The sequence below is a fragment of the Nicotiana attenuata genome, unplaced genomic scaffold, assembly GCF_001879085.1.
Source record: "Nicotiana attenuata strain UT unplaced genomic scaffold, NIATTr2, whole genome shotgun sequence".
In the NCBI taxonomy this organism is placed as follows: Eukaryota; Viridiplantae; Streptophyta; class Magnoliopsida; order Solanales; family Solanaceae; genus Nicotiana; species Nicotiana attenuata.
This window is the reverse complement of record NW_017671226.1, coordinates 229754-251454: the sequence shown is the minus strand read 5'-3', so window position 1 is coordinate 251454 and position 21701 is coordinate 229754. Positions and strand designations below refer to the sequence as shown.

Sequence of the window (21701 nt, the reverse complement as noted above, 5' to 3'; positions counted from 1 at the left end):
GATAAATGCAGCAACATCAAAAGTAAATGCAACCTCACAGCAATGTCACTCCATCACTCAGCACTCGCACTCAACACTCCACACTCAACACTCAACACTCTGCGCTCACTAGGGGTGTGTACAGACTCCGGAGGGGCTCCCAAAGCCCAAGCGCTAAGCATGGACAACTCACGTGCTACCATATCAATACCTGGATCCGCACGGTCAACTCACGTGCTACACGGACAACTCACACGCTATGGTATAAATACCTGGACCCGCATGGTCAACTCACGTGCTACGCGGACAACTCACACGCTATGGTATTAATATCCTCACAACTAGGCCATCATATCAATACCTGGATCCGCACGGTCAACTCACGTGCTATGCGGACAACTCACGCGCTATGGTATTAATATCCTCACAATCAGGCCATCGGTCTCACTCAATCATGTACCTCACTAGCCACACCATCATCAACAAATAATGGGACACAACCCACATCAAGTATCACATCATATTAGCAAATAATAGAGACGGAGATAAACATGTACAATAATTTCTATGACTGAGTATAATTAATGTGAGCATGAATAAAGCCTAAACATGATCTCTAACATGAAGGCAAACAAGTTCAACAACAAGTAAACACATAACCACAGATAATAGCCATTAGGCCACACTCCCGTCACCTAGCGTGGGTATCACCACCAAACAATTACATGATATCAAACTCTCCGATTTTATACCCTCCAAGCCAGAGTTAAAACTGTTACTTACCTCAATAGCGTAAAATTCTACTCCGGGATGTCCTCGTCCCTCGACTCGCTCTCCAAAGCTTCGAATCTAACCATAATCAGAATACTACTATCAACATAGTCTAAAGAATTGAATTACACAATAAAAACTACATAAACATGCCAAAAATCTGAAATCGGCCAAAACTCGGCCCCCGGGCCCATGTCTCGGAATTAGCCAAAAATTGCAGAATAATAATTCCCGTCCTCTCCCGAGTCTAACCACATATAATTTGTCAAAATCGGACTATGTTTGGTCCCTCAAATCCTCACTCAAAACTCTCCAAAACTCAAACACTAACTCCCTCAATTTCATTTTGAAATCATCAATCAAATCCCAAAAAGAAGATGGATTCATAAAATATAACCAAAACCGAGTAGAGAACACTTACTCCAATCTATATGATGAAAATCGCCTCCAAAATCGCCCAAATCCGAGCTCCCCAGCTCAAAATATGACCGAATGAACAAACCCTTGTTTTGTATATTTTTTTGCAAGCTATTCTGCCTCGTTTTTCATGCCAAAAGATCTCGAAACTCGTATTTTATACCTCCAATGGATTCCTTGTGATATTCTAGTCAGGTTAGGCTTTTGAATCACTCAATTTGACCTTATAATAAAGGAGATATGTAGGTTTTAATATTTGCAAATAGTGCAGATTTTTAAATACGCCGTCAGTGGCAATTTCGTAATTAATCTGAAAAATCTGGCAACCTAATTCTTAGTAAAATGACCATAAAATCCTCATACGATGTCCAAATTCGACGATTCTTTTTACTACGGGTCCGTAATTACGATACGGATCTAATGCTTCAATCAAAAAAGAAATCGGAGCTCATTTGTCCAATATGAGATCATTTATGCTTGAAGAAACGACGTCGAAACATAAGAAAAACGAGCTCAACACAACCCAAACCTATCCGAAACTCACCCGAGGCCCTCGGAACCTCAACCAATATTTTCCACAAGTCACATATCACTACCCGAACTTAGTCGAACCTCCGGAACACCCAAAACAACATCAAAATACCAAATCAACCTCGAATTCAAGCCTAAGAACTTTTAAACTTCCAACTTTCGCCAATTCAAGCCTAATTCTACCACGGACCTCCAAATTACATACCGGACACACTCCTAAGTCTAAAATCACCCAACGAAGCTAATCGAATCATAAAAATCCAAATCAGAAATCGTTTACTCATAAGTCAACTTCCGGTTGACTTTTCTAACTAAGAGACTAATTGTTCATTTCACTCCAAAACTACTTCGAACCCAAACCTACCAACTAGATACAACTCAACACAGCTGAACAACACATAAATAAGCATAGATGGGGGAAATGGTGTTATAACTCTCAGAACGAAGGACCGGGTCGTTACATCCTCCCCCTCTTAAGCAAACGTTCGTCCTCGACGAGTCTAAAACATACATGAAATCACATGATATACCACATAATTTAAACACTCACAACGATGATTTCTAATCATAGCAGCTGCCTAAAACAACCAAACGCTCGTAATAAACCTCTTATCAGACAGAGCCTGAACAAGCTATATCAAGTCACAAATCAAACACCCATTAGTCCTTGCTACATCTCAAGTAAACCCTTCTCATCACATTCGACCAATCCGAACACAATTTCGCAGTCAAATCATACTCGCCACATAGCCATAAAATCACAAATCCCGCTAATAGGGACACCAACAGACATATAAGCACGTGCTCACACAATCAAAATATTCGTACTCCAGCTCCAAACAAAACCCGGCCTCAAGTCCCCTGGACTGGCCCAACATCAACACAGAAATCACATCTCGCACCTCATCCGGGGAATCATAATCTGTCGATGCACAACTGATACCGAGCGCTCGTGTGCCCATACGAATGCGTGGAAGGAATTCAAAGAGTTACACTTCAAGCTGAATTAATACCGCATGACAAGAATTCAAGAAGGTGAAGTTTTCCTAAAGGTTCTGCAGCCTCTCGAAGATAATTACAGACGTCTCTGTACCGATCCGCAAGACTCTACTAAACACGCTCATGACTCATGAGACCTATGTAACCTAGGCTCTGATACCAACTTGTCAGGACCCAAAATCTAACCATGGTCGTGATGGCGCCTATCGTGTTACAAGGCAAGCCTATTCCCAAAATATTACTACTAATTAATTTTCAGGATTTAATAAAACGATACCAACATTTAAATTTCTCATAAAACAAATCAACTCTAAATATAATTAATATAAATAAGGAAGCTAGCCCCAAACATCGGGGTGTTACTAAGTCATGAGCGTCTAAAACTATGAACTAAGATATATAAACTGTCTAACTGTCCAAAGAAGAAATGACAAGAGGAGTAACAAGGTCCTGCGAACACTAGCAGCTACCTTGCAATCTCCACAGATAGCCGACCTGAACCCAACGATCGATGCGCTCTAACTCACCTGGATCTGCACATAAAGTGCAGGGTGTAGCATGAGTATAACCACCTCAGTAGTAACAGAAATAACTAAGGAACTGAGCAGTAGTGACGAGCTAAGTAAAACAGTCCAATTATTATTTTCACAAATTTCAAATACCATGAATAAACAGGTAAATTCCATAAAACCAACGAATGNCTAATTTTTAGTAAAATGACCATAAAATTCTCATACGATGTCCAAATTCGACGATTCTTTTTGTTACGGGTCCGTAATTATGATACGGATCTAATGCTTCAATCAAAAACGAAATCGGAGCTCATTTGTTCAATATGATATCATTTATGCTTGAAGAAACGGCGTCGAAACATAAGAAAACGAGCGCAACACAACCCAAACTTATCCGAAACTCACCCGAGGCCCTCGGGACCTCAACCAATAATTCCAACAAGTCATATATCACTACCCGAACTTAGTCGAACCTCCGGAACACCCCAAAACAACACCAAAACACCAAATCAACCTCGAATTCAAGCCTAAAATTTTTTAAACTTCCAACTTTTGCCAATTCAAGCCTAATTCTACCACGGACCTCCAAACTAAATTCCGGACACACTCCTAATTCTAAAATCACCCAAGGAAGCTAATCGAATCATAAAAATCTAAATCCGAATTCGTTTACTCATAAGTCAACTTTCGGTTGACTTTTCTAACTTAGCTTTCTAACTAAGAGACTAAGTGATCATTTCACTCCAAAACTACTCCGAACCCAAACCTACCAACTCGATACAACTCAACACAGCTGAACAACACATAAAGAAACAGAAATGAGAGAACGGGGCTACAACTCTTTGAACGACTAACCGGGTCGTTACATCCTCCCCCTCTTAAACAAACGTTCGTCCTCGAACGAGTCTAAAAACATACCTGGAGTCTCAAATAGATGAAACCTTCAGCAATACCTTCTCGTCACATTCAAATCATATGAACTCATCTCGCAGTCAAATCATACTCTCCACATAGCCATCAAATCACAAATCCCACTAATAGGGACACCAACGGACATATAAACACGTGCTCACACAATCAAAATTTTCGTACTCCAGCTACAGACAAAACCCGGCCTCAAGTACCCCAGACTGGCCCAACATCAACACACAGAAATCACATCTCGCACCTCATCCAGGGAATCATAGTCCGTCATTGCACAACTGATACCGAGCGCTCATGTCCGCATACGAATGCGTGGAAGGAATTCAAAGAGTTACACTTCAAGTTGAATCAATACAGCACGATAAGAATTCAAGAAGGTGAAGTTTTCCTAAAAGTTCTGCAGCCTCTCGAAGATAAGTACAGACGTCTCCGTACTGATCCGCAAGACTCTACTAAACCCGCTCATGACTCGTGAGACCTATGTAACCTAGGCTCTGATACCATCTTGTCACGACCCAAAATCTAACCATGGTCGTGATGGCGCCTATCGTGTTACAAGGCAAGCCTATTCCCAAAATATTACTACTAATTAATTTTCAGGATTTAATAAAACAATACCAACATTTAAATTTCTCATAAATTAAATCAACTCTAAATATAATTAATATAAAATACGAAAACGAGTCCCAAACATCGGGGTGTCACTAAGTCACGAGCGTCTAAAACTATGAACTGAGATATATAAACGGTCTAACTGTCCAAAAAAGAAATGATAAAAGGAGTAACAAGGTCCTGCGGACGCTGGCAGCTACCTTGCAATCTCTACAGATAGTCGGCCTGAACTCAACGAACTCACCTGGATCTGCACATAAAGTGCAGGGTGTAGTATGAGTACAACCACCTCAGTAGTAACAGAAATAACTAAGGAACTGAGCAGTAGTGACGAGCTGAGCAAAATAGTCCAATTATTTATTTTTCACAATTTTAAAAAAATAACAGGAATAAAAAGGTAAATTCCATAACTTAGTAAATGCCACAAAGAAATTAACAGATAAATGCAGCAACAGCAAAAGTAAATGCAACCTCAGAACAATGTCACTCCATCACTCAGCACTCGCACTCAACACTCAACACTCAACACTCAATACACTCAACACTCTGCGCTCACTGGGGGTGTGTACAGACTCCGGAGGGGCTCCCAAAGCCCAAGCGCTAAGCACGGACAAATCACGTGCTACCATTCAATACCTGGATCCGCACGGTCAACTCACGCGCTATGGTATCAATACCTGGACCCGCACGGTTAACTCACGTGCTACGCGGACAACTCACGCGCTATGGTATTAATATCCTCACAATCAGGCCCTCGGCCTCACTCAGTCATGTAACTCACTAGCCTCACCATCATCAACAAATAAGGGAACACAACCCACATCAAGTACCACAGCATATTAGCAAATAATAGAGATTGAGGTAAACATGTACAATAATTTCTATGACTGAGTACAAATAATGTGAGCATGAATAAAACCTAAACATGATCTCTAACATGAAGTCAAACAAGTTCAACAACAAGTAAACACATAACCACAAATAATAGCTTTTAGGCCTGGCCTCACGGGACGGACCAAGTCTCAATCCCTCGCGGTGCACACCCACACGCCTGTCACCTAACGTGGGTATCACCACCAAACAATCATATGATATCAATTTCTCCGGGTTTATACCCTCATAGCCAGAGTTAAAACTGTTACTTACCTCAACAGCGTAAAATCCTACTCCGGGATGTCCTCGTCCCTCGACTCGGTCTCCAAAATCTTCGAATCTAACCATAATCAGAATACTACTATCAACACAGTCTAAAGAATCGAATTACACAATAAAAACTACATAAACATGCCAAAAATCCAAAATCGGCCAAAACCCGGCCCCCGGGCCCACATCTCGGAATCAGTCAAAAATGGCAGAATAATAATCCTCGTCCTCTCCCGAGTCTAACCATATAAAATTTATCAAAATCGGACTCCGTTTGGTCCCTCAAATCCTCACTTAAAACTCTCCAAAACTCAAACCCTAACTCCCTCAATTTCACTTTGAAATCATCAATCAAATCCCAAAAACGAAGATGGATTCATAAATTATAATCAAAATCGAGTAGAGAACACTTACCCCAATCCATATGGTGAAAATCGCCCAAATCCGAGCTCCCCAACTCAAAATATGACCGAATGAACAAGCCCTAGTTTTGTATATTTTTCTACCAGCTATTCTGCCTCGTTTCTCGAGCCAAACGATCCTGAAACTCGTATTTTATGCCTCCAATGGATTCCTTGTGAAATTTTAGTCAAGTTAGGCTTTTGAATCACTCAATTTGACCTTATAACAAAGGAGATATGTAGGTTTTAATATTTGCAAATACTGCAGATTTTTAAATACGCTGCTAGTGGCAATTTCGTAATTACTCTGAAAAATCTGGCAACCTAATTTTTAGTAAAATGATCATAAAATCCTCATACGATGTCCAAATTCGATGATTCTTTTTGCTACAGGTCCGTAGTTACGATACGGATCTAATGCTTCAATCAAAAAAGAAATCGGAGCTCATTTGTTCAACATGATATCATTTATGCTTGAATAAACGGCGTCGAAACATAAGAAAAACGAGCGTAACACAACCCAAACCTATTCAAAACTCACCCGAGGCCCTCGGGACCTCAACCAATAATTCCAACGAGTCATATGTCACTATCCGAACTTAGTCGAACCTTCGGAACACCCAAAACACCAAACCAACCTCGAATTTAAGCCTAAGAACTTCTAAACTTCCAACTTTCGTCAATTCAAGCCTAATTCTACCACGGAACTCCAAATTACATTCCGGACACACTCCTAATTCTAAAATCACCCAACGAAGCTAATCGAATCATAAAAATTCTAATCCGAATTCGATTACTCATAAGTCAACTTCCGGTTGACTTTTCTAACTTAGCTTTCTAACTAAGAGATTAAGTGATCATTTCACTCCAAAACTACTCCCAACCCAAACCTACCAACTCGATACAACTCAACACAGCTAAACAACATATAAATAAGCATAGATGGGGAAATGTAGCTATGACTCTCAGAACGAACGATCGGGTCGTTACATCCTCCCCCTCTTAAACAAATGTTCGTCCTCGAACGAGTCTAAAAACATACCTGGAGTCTCAAATAGGTGAAACCTTCAGCAATACCTTCTCGTCACATTCAAATCATATGAACTCATCTCGCGGTCACATCATACTCACCACATAGCCCTCAAATCACGAATCCCACTAATAGGGACACCAACGGACATATAAGCACGTGCTCACACAATCAAAATATTCGTACTCCAGCTCCAAACAAAACCCGGCCTCAAGTACCCCAGACTGGCCCAACATCAACACACAGAAATCACATCTCGCACCTCATCTAGGGAATCATAATCCGTCGATGCACACTGATACCGAGCACTCATGTGCGCATACGAATGTGTGGAAGGAATTCAAAGAGTTACACTTCAAGCTGAATTATACCGCACGATAAGAATTCAAGAAGGTGAAGTTTTCCTAAAGGTTCTGCAGCCTCTCGAAGATAAGTACAGACGTCTCCGTACCGATCCGCAAGACTCTACTAAACCCACTCATGACTCGTGAGACCTATGTAACCTAGGCTCTGATACCAACTTGTCACGACCCAAAATCTAACCTTGGTCGTGATGGCGCCTATCGTGTTACAAGGCAAGTATTCCTAAAATATTACTACTAATTTGATTATAAGAATTTAATAAAACATTTCCAATAATTTAATTCCTGATAAACTAAACCAACTCTAAATATAAATAATATAAAATACGAAAACGAGTCCCAAACATCGGGGTGTCACTAAGTCATGAGCGTCTAAAACTATGAACTGAGATATATAAACTGTCTAACTGTCCAAAGAAGAAATGATAAAAGGAGTAACAAGGTCCTGCGAAATTAGCAGCTACCTTGCAATCTCCACAGATAGCCGGCCTGAACTCAACGATCGCCATGCTCTAACTCATACTACACCCTGCACTTTATGTGCAGATCCAGGTGAGTTAGAGCGTGGCGATCGTTGAGTTCAGGCGGGCTATCTGTGGAGATTGCAAGGTAGCTGCTAATTTCGCAGGACCTTGTTACTCCTTTTATCATTTCTTCTTTGGACAGTTAGACAGTTTATATATCTCAGTTCATAGTTTTAGACGCTCATGACTTAGTGACACCCCGATGTTTGGGACTCGTTTTCGTATTTTATATTATTTATATTTAGAGTTGGTTTAGTTTATCAGGAATTAAATTATTGAAAATGTTTTATTAAATTCTTATAATCAAATTAGTAGTAATATTTTAGGAATACTTGCCTTGTAACACGATAGGCGCCATCACGACCAAGGTTAGATTTTGGGTCGTGACAGGTGTATAGATACTCGTCACAATGCCTATACACCGTACTCGATTCATTTAGCAATTAGCAAATAATAACACTCTAATCCTATTCCTTCAAACCAAAGTTAGATCAAACACTTACCTCGAATGCTCCAAACTCAACTCAAGCCTCTAGTATAGCTTTACCCCTCAAATTCGGCTCCAACTCAGTCAAATCTATGAAATAATAACTTTACAATATTAATAATAGCTAAACAAACTAAACCCAATGCCTAAATATGACTTTCTAAGCTTTCTTCCCAAAATTCCAAAAATCTACCCTGGGCCCGCTTGGTCAAAACACGAGGTCCGAACCAATTCCATGTTACCCATTTCCCCACGAGCCCGGATATACAATTTGTTTACAAATTTGACCCCAAAACGAGGTCTAAATCAAAGAAAATTGAAAAACCCTAACTCCACCCTCTTCCCCCAATTTCAACCCTAGATTACATGATTTAGATTTAGAAACTCATTAATCAATGAAGGAAGATGAAGGAAATGAGTGGGAATTTACTTACCCAAGAAGCTTTGGTGAAGAAGTGCTCAAAAATTCGCTCAAGAGCTGTGGAGAAGAAGAACTCGTGTGAAATATGGACTAAATCCCGTAGCTACTGGTTTTTTTTTTATTTTAAAAATTAACTGGCGAAAATTGGTCTATGCGATCGCATAGAGAAGGGCAAAATGGTCACTGCGATCGCAAGCTAGTCTATGCGATCGCATAGAGGAAAATAGAGGGCTTCTCAAGCTAGCACTATGCGATCGCGGGAGGGCTGGTGCGAACGCATAGAAGAAAAAGTAAAGGTGGGGTTTTCATGCAATGCGATCGCGTATAAAGATTTCTGGAACCCCCCCCCCCCCTTAAGTTGCTCTATGCGATCGCAGCACTTCCTATGCGATCGCATAGAAGAATTCACTGGGCACAGACAACAGCTATTTTCTACAACTTTTCTAAGGTTAAAATCATCCCGAGACACATCCGAATCACACCCGAGCCCTCGGGGCTCCTAACCAAACATACACACTAACTGCACAACCTCATACGAACTTAACCATGCGATTAAATCGCCAAAGAACATCATAAACGAGGAATCAAACCTCAAAATCATCACTTTTTCATCAAACTTCATAAACTTTCAAACTTAGAGTTTTAGGTCCGAAACACGTCAAATGACGTCCGATTTCGACCAAACTTTACAGAAAGCGCTTAACACATATTAAAGACTTGTTCCGGGCGTCGGAACCAAAATACGAGCCCGATACCACAGTCTTTTAATAAATTTTTATTTCCATTTTCCTTAAAAATTTCAGAAAAACAATTTCACAGAAAAATTCTTTTCTCGGGCTCTAGACCTCGGATTTCGACTCCGGGCATATGCCCGAGTCCTATATTTTTCTACGGACCCTCCGGGACCGTCAAATCACGGGTCCGGGTCCGTTTACCAAAAATATTGACCAAGGTCAACTTTAATCATTTTAAAGCCACATTTTGAAATTTTTCACAGAATTTAACATATAATCTTTCCGGCTACGCGCCCGGACTGCGCACGTAAATCGAGGCAACTAAAGGTGAGGTTTTCAAGGCCTCGGAAGCACGGAAAGAGAGAGAAATCCGGTGATGACCCTTTGGGTCGTCACACCTTGATTGTTAGTCCCAGTAGATATAGACGATTGATTAGTTGCATAGCAGCTTGTTGTGCAAAGGAAGCTTCTCCAGGTGAACGAGCATTGAAAGCTAGCATGTTAGGATCAACCCGTAATCCTGGATTCATTCTCCGTTCGAAGCTAGTCATTCTCATAGGGTTCAAAATGGTCTTTCTTTAACTGATTTTTATACTTTATCCAAGCATTTTGAATTGATTGAAAAATCCACTTTTTTGCATCTTCATGAATGTCATATTTTCCCTACAAATTTAATGCATTTAGGTTAGTATAAACAATATGAAATATCAACACACACCTATTAAATATTGTGAACTTCAAACCTTGATATATCTCCATATATCTTCTTTTGTCTCAAGTTTCCTCCAATTAAACACATTAAGAGAACAAAAGGTTGCATTCCTTGCCAATGTACCGAGGAAGCTACCCAACTCATTTACCTCTTCATCAGTAGGACCTATGGGTTGATTGTTCTGATTTATCACAATTTGCTTGCGCTCTTTCACTCCACAATAGTACAAAGCAAAGATAATCATCAATCACTATTGTTAGTTAATTTTATTCACTCCACAGATATACTCATCTGTCCATCTTAGGAGATTTATCCAACTTTTATCACCGTATTCCATAATTATCCTATATAACATATTCAAATCACCAAAATTAATATTCAAGGTAAGCAAAGTTAACTCTTATCCATATTAGGCTCAAATTAAGTATAATGCGAAAACCTAAATAGCCACCTGATTACGTGGACTATTGATGTACTAGATGGCAATTAGATGTGCTTATATCAGATACTCACCTATAAGTGAGTTCATGTAATATAAATAACCACAATTCGCCTACAAAATTTAGCCCAAAAATAGCTCCGGATGGAATCTAAAACTGATCAAGAAGCTCATGATTTCCAAATAGTGTTAGTACTTTCCACACTGAGAAGAAAACATATGATCAGTTTAACCTACATAGAGATATGTATCACTTTGTGTATACAATTTTAATGGTGACTTCGACAATAAGAAATCATATCAGCTATGAGTTCAGAGTGTTCTGAAAGAAAAGAAAGTTGCAACAGCATATATCTGCTCCTTAGCAAATTCCAAGTCAACATTATATCAAAAAAAGATTTCGCGATTGAAAGCCCTTACCATTTTCCAGTTAACACGACTTATTCGGACAACATTGTAACATATCAATTGAAGGTAAGTTATAACGACAAACACATAAACTGGAGTTTCTGGCTTATGGTTGCTAACAATGAGAAACCATATCCTTTAGTTTCTGGCTTATGGTTGCTAAGAATGAGAAAAATCATTAGCGTGGCAAAATAAGGGATATGAATATCTACTTGTAATAAGCAAGCATATTCAGGTTTTTGCTCACCTTTTGTCTTCAGTATATAATGAAAAGATATTAAACTGTGCTAAGTAAGGTCACGTATATGCTAAGAACTCATAGATATCAAGAACAAAAGGGAGAAATTATAGTACAACAAAATCCTAATAGAACTCTAACTTAGATTAAAAGCTTCAGTAGAAAAAACTCACAGCTTTAAAGCTGTTAAGTTGAACAAGAAAAAAAGGTTTAGCAAAGACAACTAAATCAAACAGTGATATATCTAATAAAATATAGAATCAAAACCTATCAATTGTACCTACGTAAAGCATAATTTCAATGAAATTCACAATTTCAAGCACAATAAGAAGACATGCACCAGTGTGTTTAATCTCCATTCAATCATACTATGTTGCTCAAATACTCCCAAAAATAAAAATCAGTTGAATCGGATAATAACGAACATTAATACTAAAATATTCATTCAAAAACACAACTATCGAATGCGGTTATCTAAAATTTAAATAAAAAAGAGAACAAAAAAATTACCGCGATTTATCTCAAGGCTATCAATTGCAATTTCTTCCTCACTAATGGAATCTGCAAATTATGGCTCAACTATTGAGAAATTGCAAAAGGAGGTGGTTGTTTCAGGTGGAGGAGATAAAGTTTATGGGTGAAGAAAAAAGAAAATCAAATCTTGGAACTAGTCAAAGAGCTGGAACGATTTTGTTGACAACGGGATGGTGGTTGTTGTTGACGGCCGTAGAAGGAGGTGGTTGTTGACGGCCATAGCTGTTACATAGTCGGAGGTTCTACTGCGGACGTTGACGGCGGGATGGTGGCAGAGTCGGCGGTTGATGGCTGCCTTTCGATGGTTGTTACAGAGTCGTCGTTCTGGGTGAAGTCCCTTTTGAGAGGGATGGCCTTTCGATAGCCATTAGTTGTTTTTAATTTTATTAGGTATAGAAATTAATTAAGATAAAAAGAAATTTATGTAAAAATAGGGGTTCTAGCGCGAGTTTTACGAAAATTCAAGGGGGCCAAAATTTTAGGAGGGAAATAACAACCGTTCCCATTGCATTTTTTTCAAGATCCGTGGCAACAGATTTATTTATTGGCACAGTTAGCATAAGCGTTGCAAAAAATAAACCCCTATGGGAACGGTTGCTTATTAATGGCAACGGTTTTATAGCCAAAGTGTGCTAGTATCACCCATGTAATATTACAACGGTTAGAACCGTTCCAATAACTGATTTGTAGGAGCGGTTTCTGAACCGTCACAAAAACATCCGTTCCAATAGGCCCATTTTCTGGTAGTGTACTTGGAATGAAAAGGAAGAGTAGAGGACCTCAGTTTTAACTTCCCATGTTTAACTCAAATTAGTCATACAAAATTCTTAACATATAACCTAATTATGAAAAAATTCATGTTTGGATCCTATAATAAGAAAGGGAAAAGAAAGATGTACTTCACCGGAATGAATAATAGTTTTGAGATGTACTTCACCGGAATGAATAATAGTTTTGTACTTCTTTACAAGAGGCGAACTTTGTTCTTCATTCAACTGAAAATAGACAGTCAATTTCATAAAAAATGGAAGGGAAAAAAGTTTACTATTCTAGGCTCTCCATTTCTCACTCTTCCATTAAGGAAGAAAATGTGATCATATACCTTTCTGAACAATAAAGCACTTCTAATCAGTGTCCCTTCTCTATTCTTCCATCCTAATAATAGCCATCCTAGCATAGGAACAAAGAATTATCACCAAATAGCCACCTAATATAGTTAAAGGAATCTAGACTTTCTAGACTCTGTGATGAGTTTTTTTCCTAGCGATGTAAATCGAATGCTTTTTGATAGCTAAGCTTTGTAAAGGTTATTTGGATTTACCCAAATCTTCACAGCATAAAATTCCAATTAGGTGAGCCTAACCAATAGATTTCCTAAATCTGTCTTAGAAGTTGTCTAAAAATGATAGAAGAAGAAAAATAGAAGTCTCTCTCAAAAGGACACTGTTTAATTTTGTGACCACTTCACCCAAAAGCTTAAACCGGTGGAAAAGAGATTTATTTATTTAGGTCTGGAACATGCTCCCTTCAAGTGACCAAATTCCTTCACGGGGAAAGTGCTCTTTTTTTGTCTCTATAGTCTATACAACATTGAATTGTGTGACTACCTTATTTAAAAACTTAAACAGTTTCATAGAGGACACATCTATTTATTTAGTTTAGGTTTGCAACAAACACCATTTTGATTTAGTTGAAACTTCCCGGCTAAGAAAGTGCATCTGGCGCTAAGGCAAGGAATGTAAACAAAAGATGTTTAACGACAAAGTGCAGACAACGAATCCACCACGTAGTCGCTGATTACGAAATCAGTAAAAGAGCAAAATCAATAATTTGCATGAATCTGGTATTATCTACCTTCTCTTTTGAAAAGGGAAAAAGTGCTGATTGATTCAATAGCTGCTATCACCTAAAGAAGATAAGAATGGAATTGAAAGTAGTAGAATTTTTCACTTTATAAAGGGATTTAACAAATAAAGTAATTTCGAATTAGAATATTTGTGAGTTGTAGATTCTCCATTAGCAAACTCTCTTAATTGTGTTTACCTAACATGAGATAATTTTGACACTGAATCACAGAAACCTTCAATGTCAAAATAGGATGCAGCCACCTAGGGAAAACCTGTTTCATATATAAATGGTTTCTTGGTTCTCATTCTGATCTTCGAGTCAATCCCTCCCCTCACTTGATTTCTTCGACTTTGCAAAATCTTAAACATGTTTAATGTACTTGAGTGCAGTCATAGAAAATGATTGTCCTTGTGCTAGTTGAATTCCCATAACAACAGAAATAGGAATTAACCTGTAAACAAGTTGCATCAATCCAGTAATACCTAAAAGGAAAAAACTCCGAGCTGTGCAAATTCAACAGCCACTACTTCTGGTATGCCGAATTTGGCATTACTGATTGCAACAACTGCAGTAGATTTTATTGGCTTGACTGGCGTTGGTACACCATAAATAGCATCAGTAACAAAATTGTAAACACCCATAAATATTAATGTTGTACCAAGATTTAAGTCAGTCAAAAGATGTTAATGCTAATACTCCTATTGTATAGTATATACCGAGGAGAATAGTCTTGCTAAAGTGAAATTCAGGTTATATATCAGCATTGTAGCCTAAATGCAGTTTTACTCGTGGCTTAGAGGCCAATCAAATGTAAAATCACTGCCATATATGAGAATTTGCAAAATTGGATGTCAAGGGCGCAACCTAAGTGTGAAATACATAGCCTCTAGGCATCTGTTTAGTCAAACAGGATAAGCTTAATGCAATTTCATTTTGATCCAGAAGGATAGATTAGCTAAGGATAGCACATCATATTAGAAACCTAAAAGATGTTGATAAAATTTGATAGTACAAGCAAGCATAAAGTAATAATGGCGGTCCAAATTCCAAAAGATAAAACGGAACTCCAATTCAATTTTTCCCCACGAAAGAATAGAAAGGAACCAGACTTCAAAATGACAGTCCACCATAAAAGACCACACTTCAAATACAAAAGCAAATAAAAAGAACAAAGGAGCTTTCCTCGCACAAATAGGATCGTAGGAAGAGTAATAAAAACACACTTTGAGTACTACGCAACAACTATTCCAAAAATCATAAGAGCTTTCACCCAATTTAAACAATTTGTAGGCAATAACTATTCCAAAAATCAGGAAAATAAGAACGCAAAATTCACCTTATAACTGCACAAACAACACTAGAAAAATTTTAAGCTTTGACTTTGACTTAAAAATGATCCTCCTCTATAAAAAGCATGCAACTTTTGAAACGTTGCACATCCATTAGAGACACAAATATTTTCAGACGAAAAATACACAATACACCACCGAGGTTTTAGTTTCATGGCAAACAAAGTTGTATATCCAAAGGTTTTCCGGGACCTCCGATCATTTGTCCGATGTCTAAACACGGTCCCGACTGTCCCGCCGATGAACTTCACCGGCACTTATGATGCAACGACTGTCACAACACCGACCTTAATATCCACAGACCAATTAATCACTGCTGACAAAAAAGTGATTAATTTTGAGGATGTTAAGGAGTTGTTTACTCAAAGTTGATTAGATCATTGTTGACACTTGAGATGGCAGCGAGTGAGCCTATGGTTGACGTAGGCATATGGGTAATGAATTCAAAGCGAGTGAGCCTATGGTTGCGAGTGAGCCTAGGAATTATTTCTTGTTTAGATGGAACTAATACTTTTCATAAATCCAATAGAAGAGTAGGTGAAAAACGAAAATATATAGTTGGAGAGAATAATCTATAGATAACAGGAGCCAAAGTCAAAACTTTAGCAATAATTCTCGCCCCTATTAAATCTCTGTTACTGATCATGAATTATAACGTGTCTATGTGTAGAATATAAGTAAAACTCCTTGACACCATTTAATTCTTTTTCAACGTCTTATTAACAAAGACATGATCATACTTTTTTTTCCTCCTTTTGTTCCACATGATCATACTTACTTTTATGGAGTAGTAAAGAACAGTTTAAAGTTTTACTGCTTTATGATCAAACTTTCATTTAGAAGAGGTTACTCTTTTTTCGGGTCAAATTAGAAAGGATTTTCTTATACATAGAATCTTTTTTTTTTTTTTTAATAATTTTAACATGTATGCGATGATCTGTTTCATTTTATATTATTAATTATAACTTTTTTTTGTGTGTGTGGTTACTTGAAATAATCATTTAGGATACTGATATAGAAGTTAATCATAATAAGATAGAGCTTTAAAATTAAGGTGTATTGTGATGAAACAGGTCAGCTTTGTGGTAGTGAAGGTAACAGCAATTTGTACACCTAGGCTTCTCAAAAGAATGAGCGATTTGCTGAGATGGGAATACAAGAATCCATCATTCAATCTCCCATGGAAGCAAAAGTCCCTTCCACTTTTTTCAGATTCCAGCCCTTTTTATCACACCCCTGAAAAGCCAGAGCCTCTAAGGGTCGAAGAAGAGGATGATCTACAATTAGCTCATGAAAGACTCATGAAAATTTGCAAGAAATGCTTAGAACTTGATGTTGATTTACTTATTGATGCTGAAGATACAGCTATTCAACCTGCAATTGATTATTTTGCATATTCTGCAGCAATTAAGTATCACAAAGATGATCACCCTATGCTATTGCACTGCCCAGCCTATTCAGTGAGTCCTTACTCCAGTATGTCATAGGCAAGTTGGGGAAAGAGGCCCATAGAGGTATCTCTTTAAGGTCCTCCATTTCTTCAGAATTATACGTCTGTTACTAATCGTGTAAGGTCCTCCATAGAGAACTTCCTCCAAATCTTCTTCCTCTTTGAATTTGGCAATGTACTATCCCTTGTCATGCCAAAATAATTCAGAGCATGCGATAGCCCAGTTTTGACTTATGAATCTCTTCATATGATTGTACCTAGGGATTTCACCAATAACAACAACAATCAGAGAATGTTTCCACGCTTATCAGCTTCCTTCGCCATCTCCGTTAGATCCAATTGAATAACTACACTTCCATCCACTATCGTCGGTGAGATGTAAGATAGAGCAAGGCCATTAGATGCCATCCGATTCCTAGCAAACAAATTAGCCCACACCGGAGCTACTAGATCCTTATTAGCTTCCAATTTCTGTGAATTTTCATTTGCATGTGCAATTGATTGAGCTTTTCCTATGATCGTTACATTCGAAGATGAAGGCACACAATCATTCTGAATTTTACTCTTTCCATTATCAATCATCCTCATTCTATTGTCCTCAACTACTTCTGAATTCGTAGAATTATTCACAGTAGAGATGTTACCATTCGTTTCTACTACTGATGCTACCACCGTTGTCGTCATTTGTGATTTCNGAGAAGATTGTCAATGGAGAAAGAAGACAGTTAGAGAGAGAATTTTAGAGAGAGATTGTATGTTTATTTTTAAAATTTTCATAAGAGAATAATATATATAGTTTAATCTATTGGTTGAATTATTTTAGATTTTGTGGATAAAATAATCTCGGGATTAATTTAATCTATTGGATAAACTCATCTCAAATTTAATCTCGGATTTAATTATCCATTATCTCTCGTACCAAACGAGGTTTTAGAGTTTAATTTTTGTGTTTTTACAATGCATAAATTTTTTTATATTATTGGATAAATTTGACCGACAATTGTACATAACTTTTCATATCCAGTTAAATATAACAACCTTAGAAAAAGAGTGATAATCTGCTATAATTAGTTAAGAAAGAATTACAAGAAAATACACATGACTTCACACCATAACAAAAAATGACCCATGTTTTTAAGTTTTACCCCACCTAGCCCACATTGTACATATTTTGAAAGCACTTGCAAATTCAAAATATATGTTTTTACAACAATTGCTTCTAAAAGCTACCACCTAGCCCACATTGTACATATTTTGAAAGCACTTGCAAATTCAAAATATATGTTTTTACAACAATTGCTTCTAAAAGCTATGGAGTTAATTCTTTGTTCTCACAACTATTGCTTTCACTCTCTCTTCTTCTCACATCTTTTACATATGCTTCAAAGGACCGTGTATTTTCTGCTTCTCCTCTTGTGTCACCTGCTTGCAATGAAAGAAAATTGAAGAGTAGAAGTCCACCATTGAAGATCATTCAAAGCTTTGCTTTTGAAAATGGGTTATTTTGAATTTGTTAGTTGTTTGGATTGGTATTGTTCCAATTGATTGAAAATATCAAAAGGAGTACAAAATTTAAATTTGAAGTGATTTGGAGTAGATTTGAGCAAGATTTGAATTAAATTTCAGAAAAGACGCAAGAAAGAAGACGAAGTCAGTTTTTTGTATAATTATGTATAATCTTGTATAATATTGTATATGAGTGTAGAAATACACCTTATACACTGTTATACACTTTTATATACCTTTATACAAGCGTCTGTAGACGAACTTCTTTCACGATTTTCAGTTGCAATTCTTATTCAAAACCAGTCCAAATCTCTATTAAATGACTTCAAATTTTATGTACAACCTCCTTATACTATTTCTAACAAGTCTAGATAACACCCACTCCAAATTTCTCATAAAATCAAATTCGAAATTTAAACCCACATATTTAAGCTTGTTAAAAATCTAATTTTAACCACCCAAATGAAGTTGGTTTGTTGAATTAATATTTGAGTCACAATTACTGATTCGAAAAGTAATTTAAAAGCTTGAGGAATCTTTTTTAAAAATTAAATAGTAATTTTGAGAACCTATTGGAGTTGGATGTTGAATCTTAGCTTATTATTTATGGGCTAGTTGGTTGTAAATTAAAATATAGGCTATAAAATTGAAAAGTATGGAGCCCAGTTGTTCTAATGTGAAATTTTCTCATTAGTTAAATTATAGTGATAGTGTTAGTTTTTCTTACTTTATCAATCTTTTTATTTATTACCAAATTCATTCTAACTTTGGGAACTTTGAGATTTTGTTCGGAAAATCTCGACTAGATCTATTTTTCTTTCTTTTTGGTAGACTAGGTATATGGCTTCTAAGGAAAGTAGATTTACTAGTACATGTAAAAGTTAAAAAAAAAGATTTACTAGTAAAATTCTTTTCTTTACTAAATTGTATTTTCATTGGGTTTTTATGAAATATTATACCTCTTATGTTTCATTTATTTATGATAGTTTTTGACTAGTATTCAGTTTATGATGTTTATTATTTTAAACTAATATGCCTGCTAACTAAATTTAAAAAGAAAGATATCAAAAAATAAAATAATTCAACCGATAGATTAAACTATATACATTATTCTCTTATGAAAATTTTAACTATAAAATAAAACTCATAATTCTAATTTGAGAAAAAAGGAGAAAAAATAATTTTGTTTACGTATAACACATAATAACAACTACTCCCTCCGTTTCAATTTATGTGAATCTATTTCCTTTTTAGTCCGTGCCAAAAAGAATGACCTCTTTCCCTATTTGGAAACAATTTACCTTTATGCAATGATTTATTGCCACACAAAATATATGTGCTTCATTTTACACCACAAGTTCAAAAGTCTTCTCTCTTTTCTTAAACTCCGTGCTCAGTCAAATGGGTTCACATAAATTGAAACAGAGGGAGCATTAAAAATGTCGGTTGATTTTCTAAAGAAATAATAAAAGGCTTCTCTATTAAAGTATTTATATCTAAATACTTAAACCAAATAATGAAAAGAAATGAAAAATGAAAAAGAAATAGGAAAATAAAGGAATGCTTGTGTAGGGATACGAAACCAGCACCTCAAGGCCAAAACTAACTTCTCAGCTACCATATAACCATTACACCACCCAACACTTATATGTATAACGCGGTTATTAAAGGTTTTATATGTATAACGCGGTTTTGAACTGCTCTATAGTTTGACGGCCAAAACACCGTTAAAGTATAGCGCGATTTAAAACCGCGTTATATATAGAATGGTCACTCTTTTTCTTATACATATTTATGTCACACTTGTCCAAAAAGACCACAATTGGGTTTCGGACTCGTTGTATATTGCATCAGTTTTCGAAACGCAAAATATCAACTCAAAAGAGAAGCTGTTGTAGACTCATCATTCTAGTGCCAGGTTATAGAAGCTTAAATCTAACAGTTGATACCAATAAAGTTGCTTCCTTTAACATAGTTACATAAATACCCTATGGGCCTAGGTTACAAAGTCAGCATATAATTAGCATTTTAACTAAGATGCTGTTTTTTTTTGTCATTTGGCCACAAACAGCCATGCTGACTCGAAGCTCCTCAAACTGTGGCTTATCAATAGGAGGAACTCAAACTGAAAGTCCATACTACTACTCTTTCTCCAGAGTTCCATTACTTACTCAACTCGTCTTTTATTTTCCTTAGTCTCTTCCGATCTTCTCTCTTGCGTTGCGGCTCAATTTATGTACTTGGCCGAAATAGTTATTAGGTTAGTTATGTTTTGCCTGAATTTTCGCTTCCTTTACCTCCAACTTTCAGGGCCTTTGTTTTATATGTGTTTGAGAAAATTTCTTCTATGAATCAGATTTTCTATTCGGTTTCTATTATTGTCTTCGGATTTAATTTCTTGCTTCGCTTGAGTGAAGAAATAATCTGATAATTGTGACTTTGGATAATTTTGATTTTTGGTTAACGGTGTGTAGAGCAGTGATAGATTTTAAGGTTCTTGCATGTTGTATTTGATTCAACGAGCATTCTATTTCCATCTCTGTCTAATTTGTTCTGCTTCTTTATGTTTTCTGGTGTGTTGATTTGGTTATTTGACTTTGTTAGGTTTCAGCAGAGTTCAGCCCGTATCATATCGATTTTATCCTTTTTGGTTATCCGATGTGTTTGATTTTATTATTAAGAATTGGTTTATACGATTTGCCGACAAAACTGTTTTGAGTGAATTATAGTTACTTGATGATAAAATTTCTAAGGTTTTCTATTAGGTCCCATCATTACCTTGTAGTTGTACGTCCCCTGATAGGTGATGAAGGTGGTTTTCTGTTGATCCTCCTCTTCCATAAGGATTTGATTATAGCCCGAGTAGGCGTCCAAGAAGCTAAGTAGTTCATGCCCGCCATTGCGTCGATGAGTTGTCGATATGGGGTAACGAAAATGAATCCTTGGGGCATGTTTTGTTCAGATCTGTGAAATCTACGCACATCCTCCATTTCCTATTCTTCTTTTTTAACATGACCATATTGGCGACCCATTGGGGTTATTTCGACTCTCTGGCGGAGCCATTTTCTAATAGTTTTTCCACCTCTTCGCATACCACATCATTAATTGCGGAGTTGAACTTGCATCTAACCTGCCTCACCAGGGGGTGGAATGGATCGACGTTGAACTTGTGCATGGCGATTTCCTTCGGATACTTCGCATATCTGTATGGATAAAAGCAAACAAGTCCGCATTAGCAGTTAAGAATTGACGAAACTTACCTGGTTCCTTAAGTTTGCAACCGATGTATGCTTTCTTGCTGTGGTTGTTACTGTTTAATTGAACGGGTCGAGGTCTTGTATGGTCGACTCCGCAGCTTTGACCATATTGG

At 37.1% G+C, this 21701-nt stretch overlaps 1 pseudogene; it reads left to right on the top strand.

Annotated features, from left to right (window-relative positions):
- The first annotated feature begins 15491 nt into the window (after nucleotides 1-15491).
- LOC109206820 lies at nucleotides 15492-16862 on the top strand (annotated as a pseudogene).
- The last annotated feature ends 4839 nt before the right edge of the window (nucleotides 16863-21701 follow it).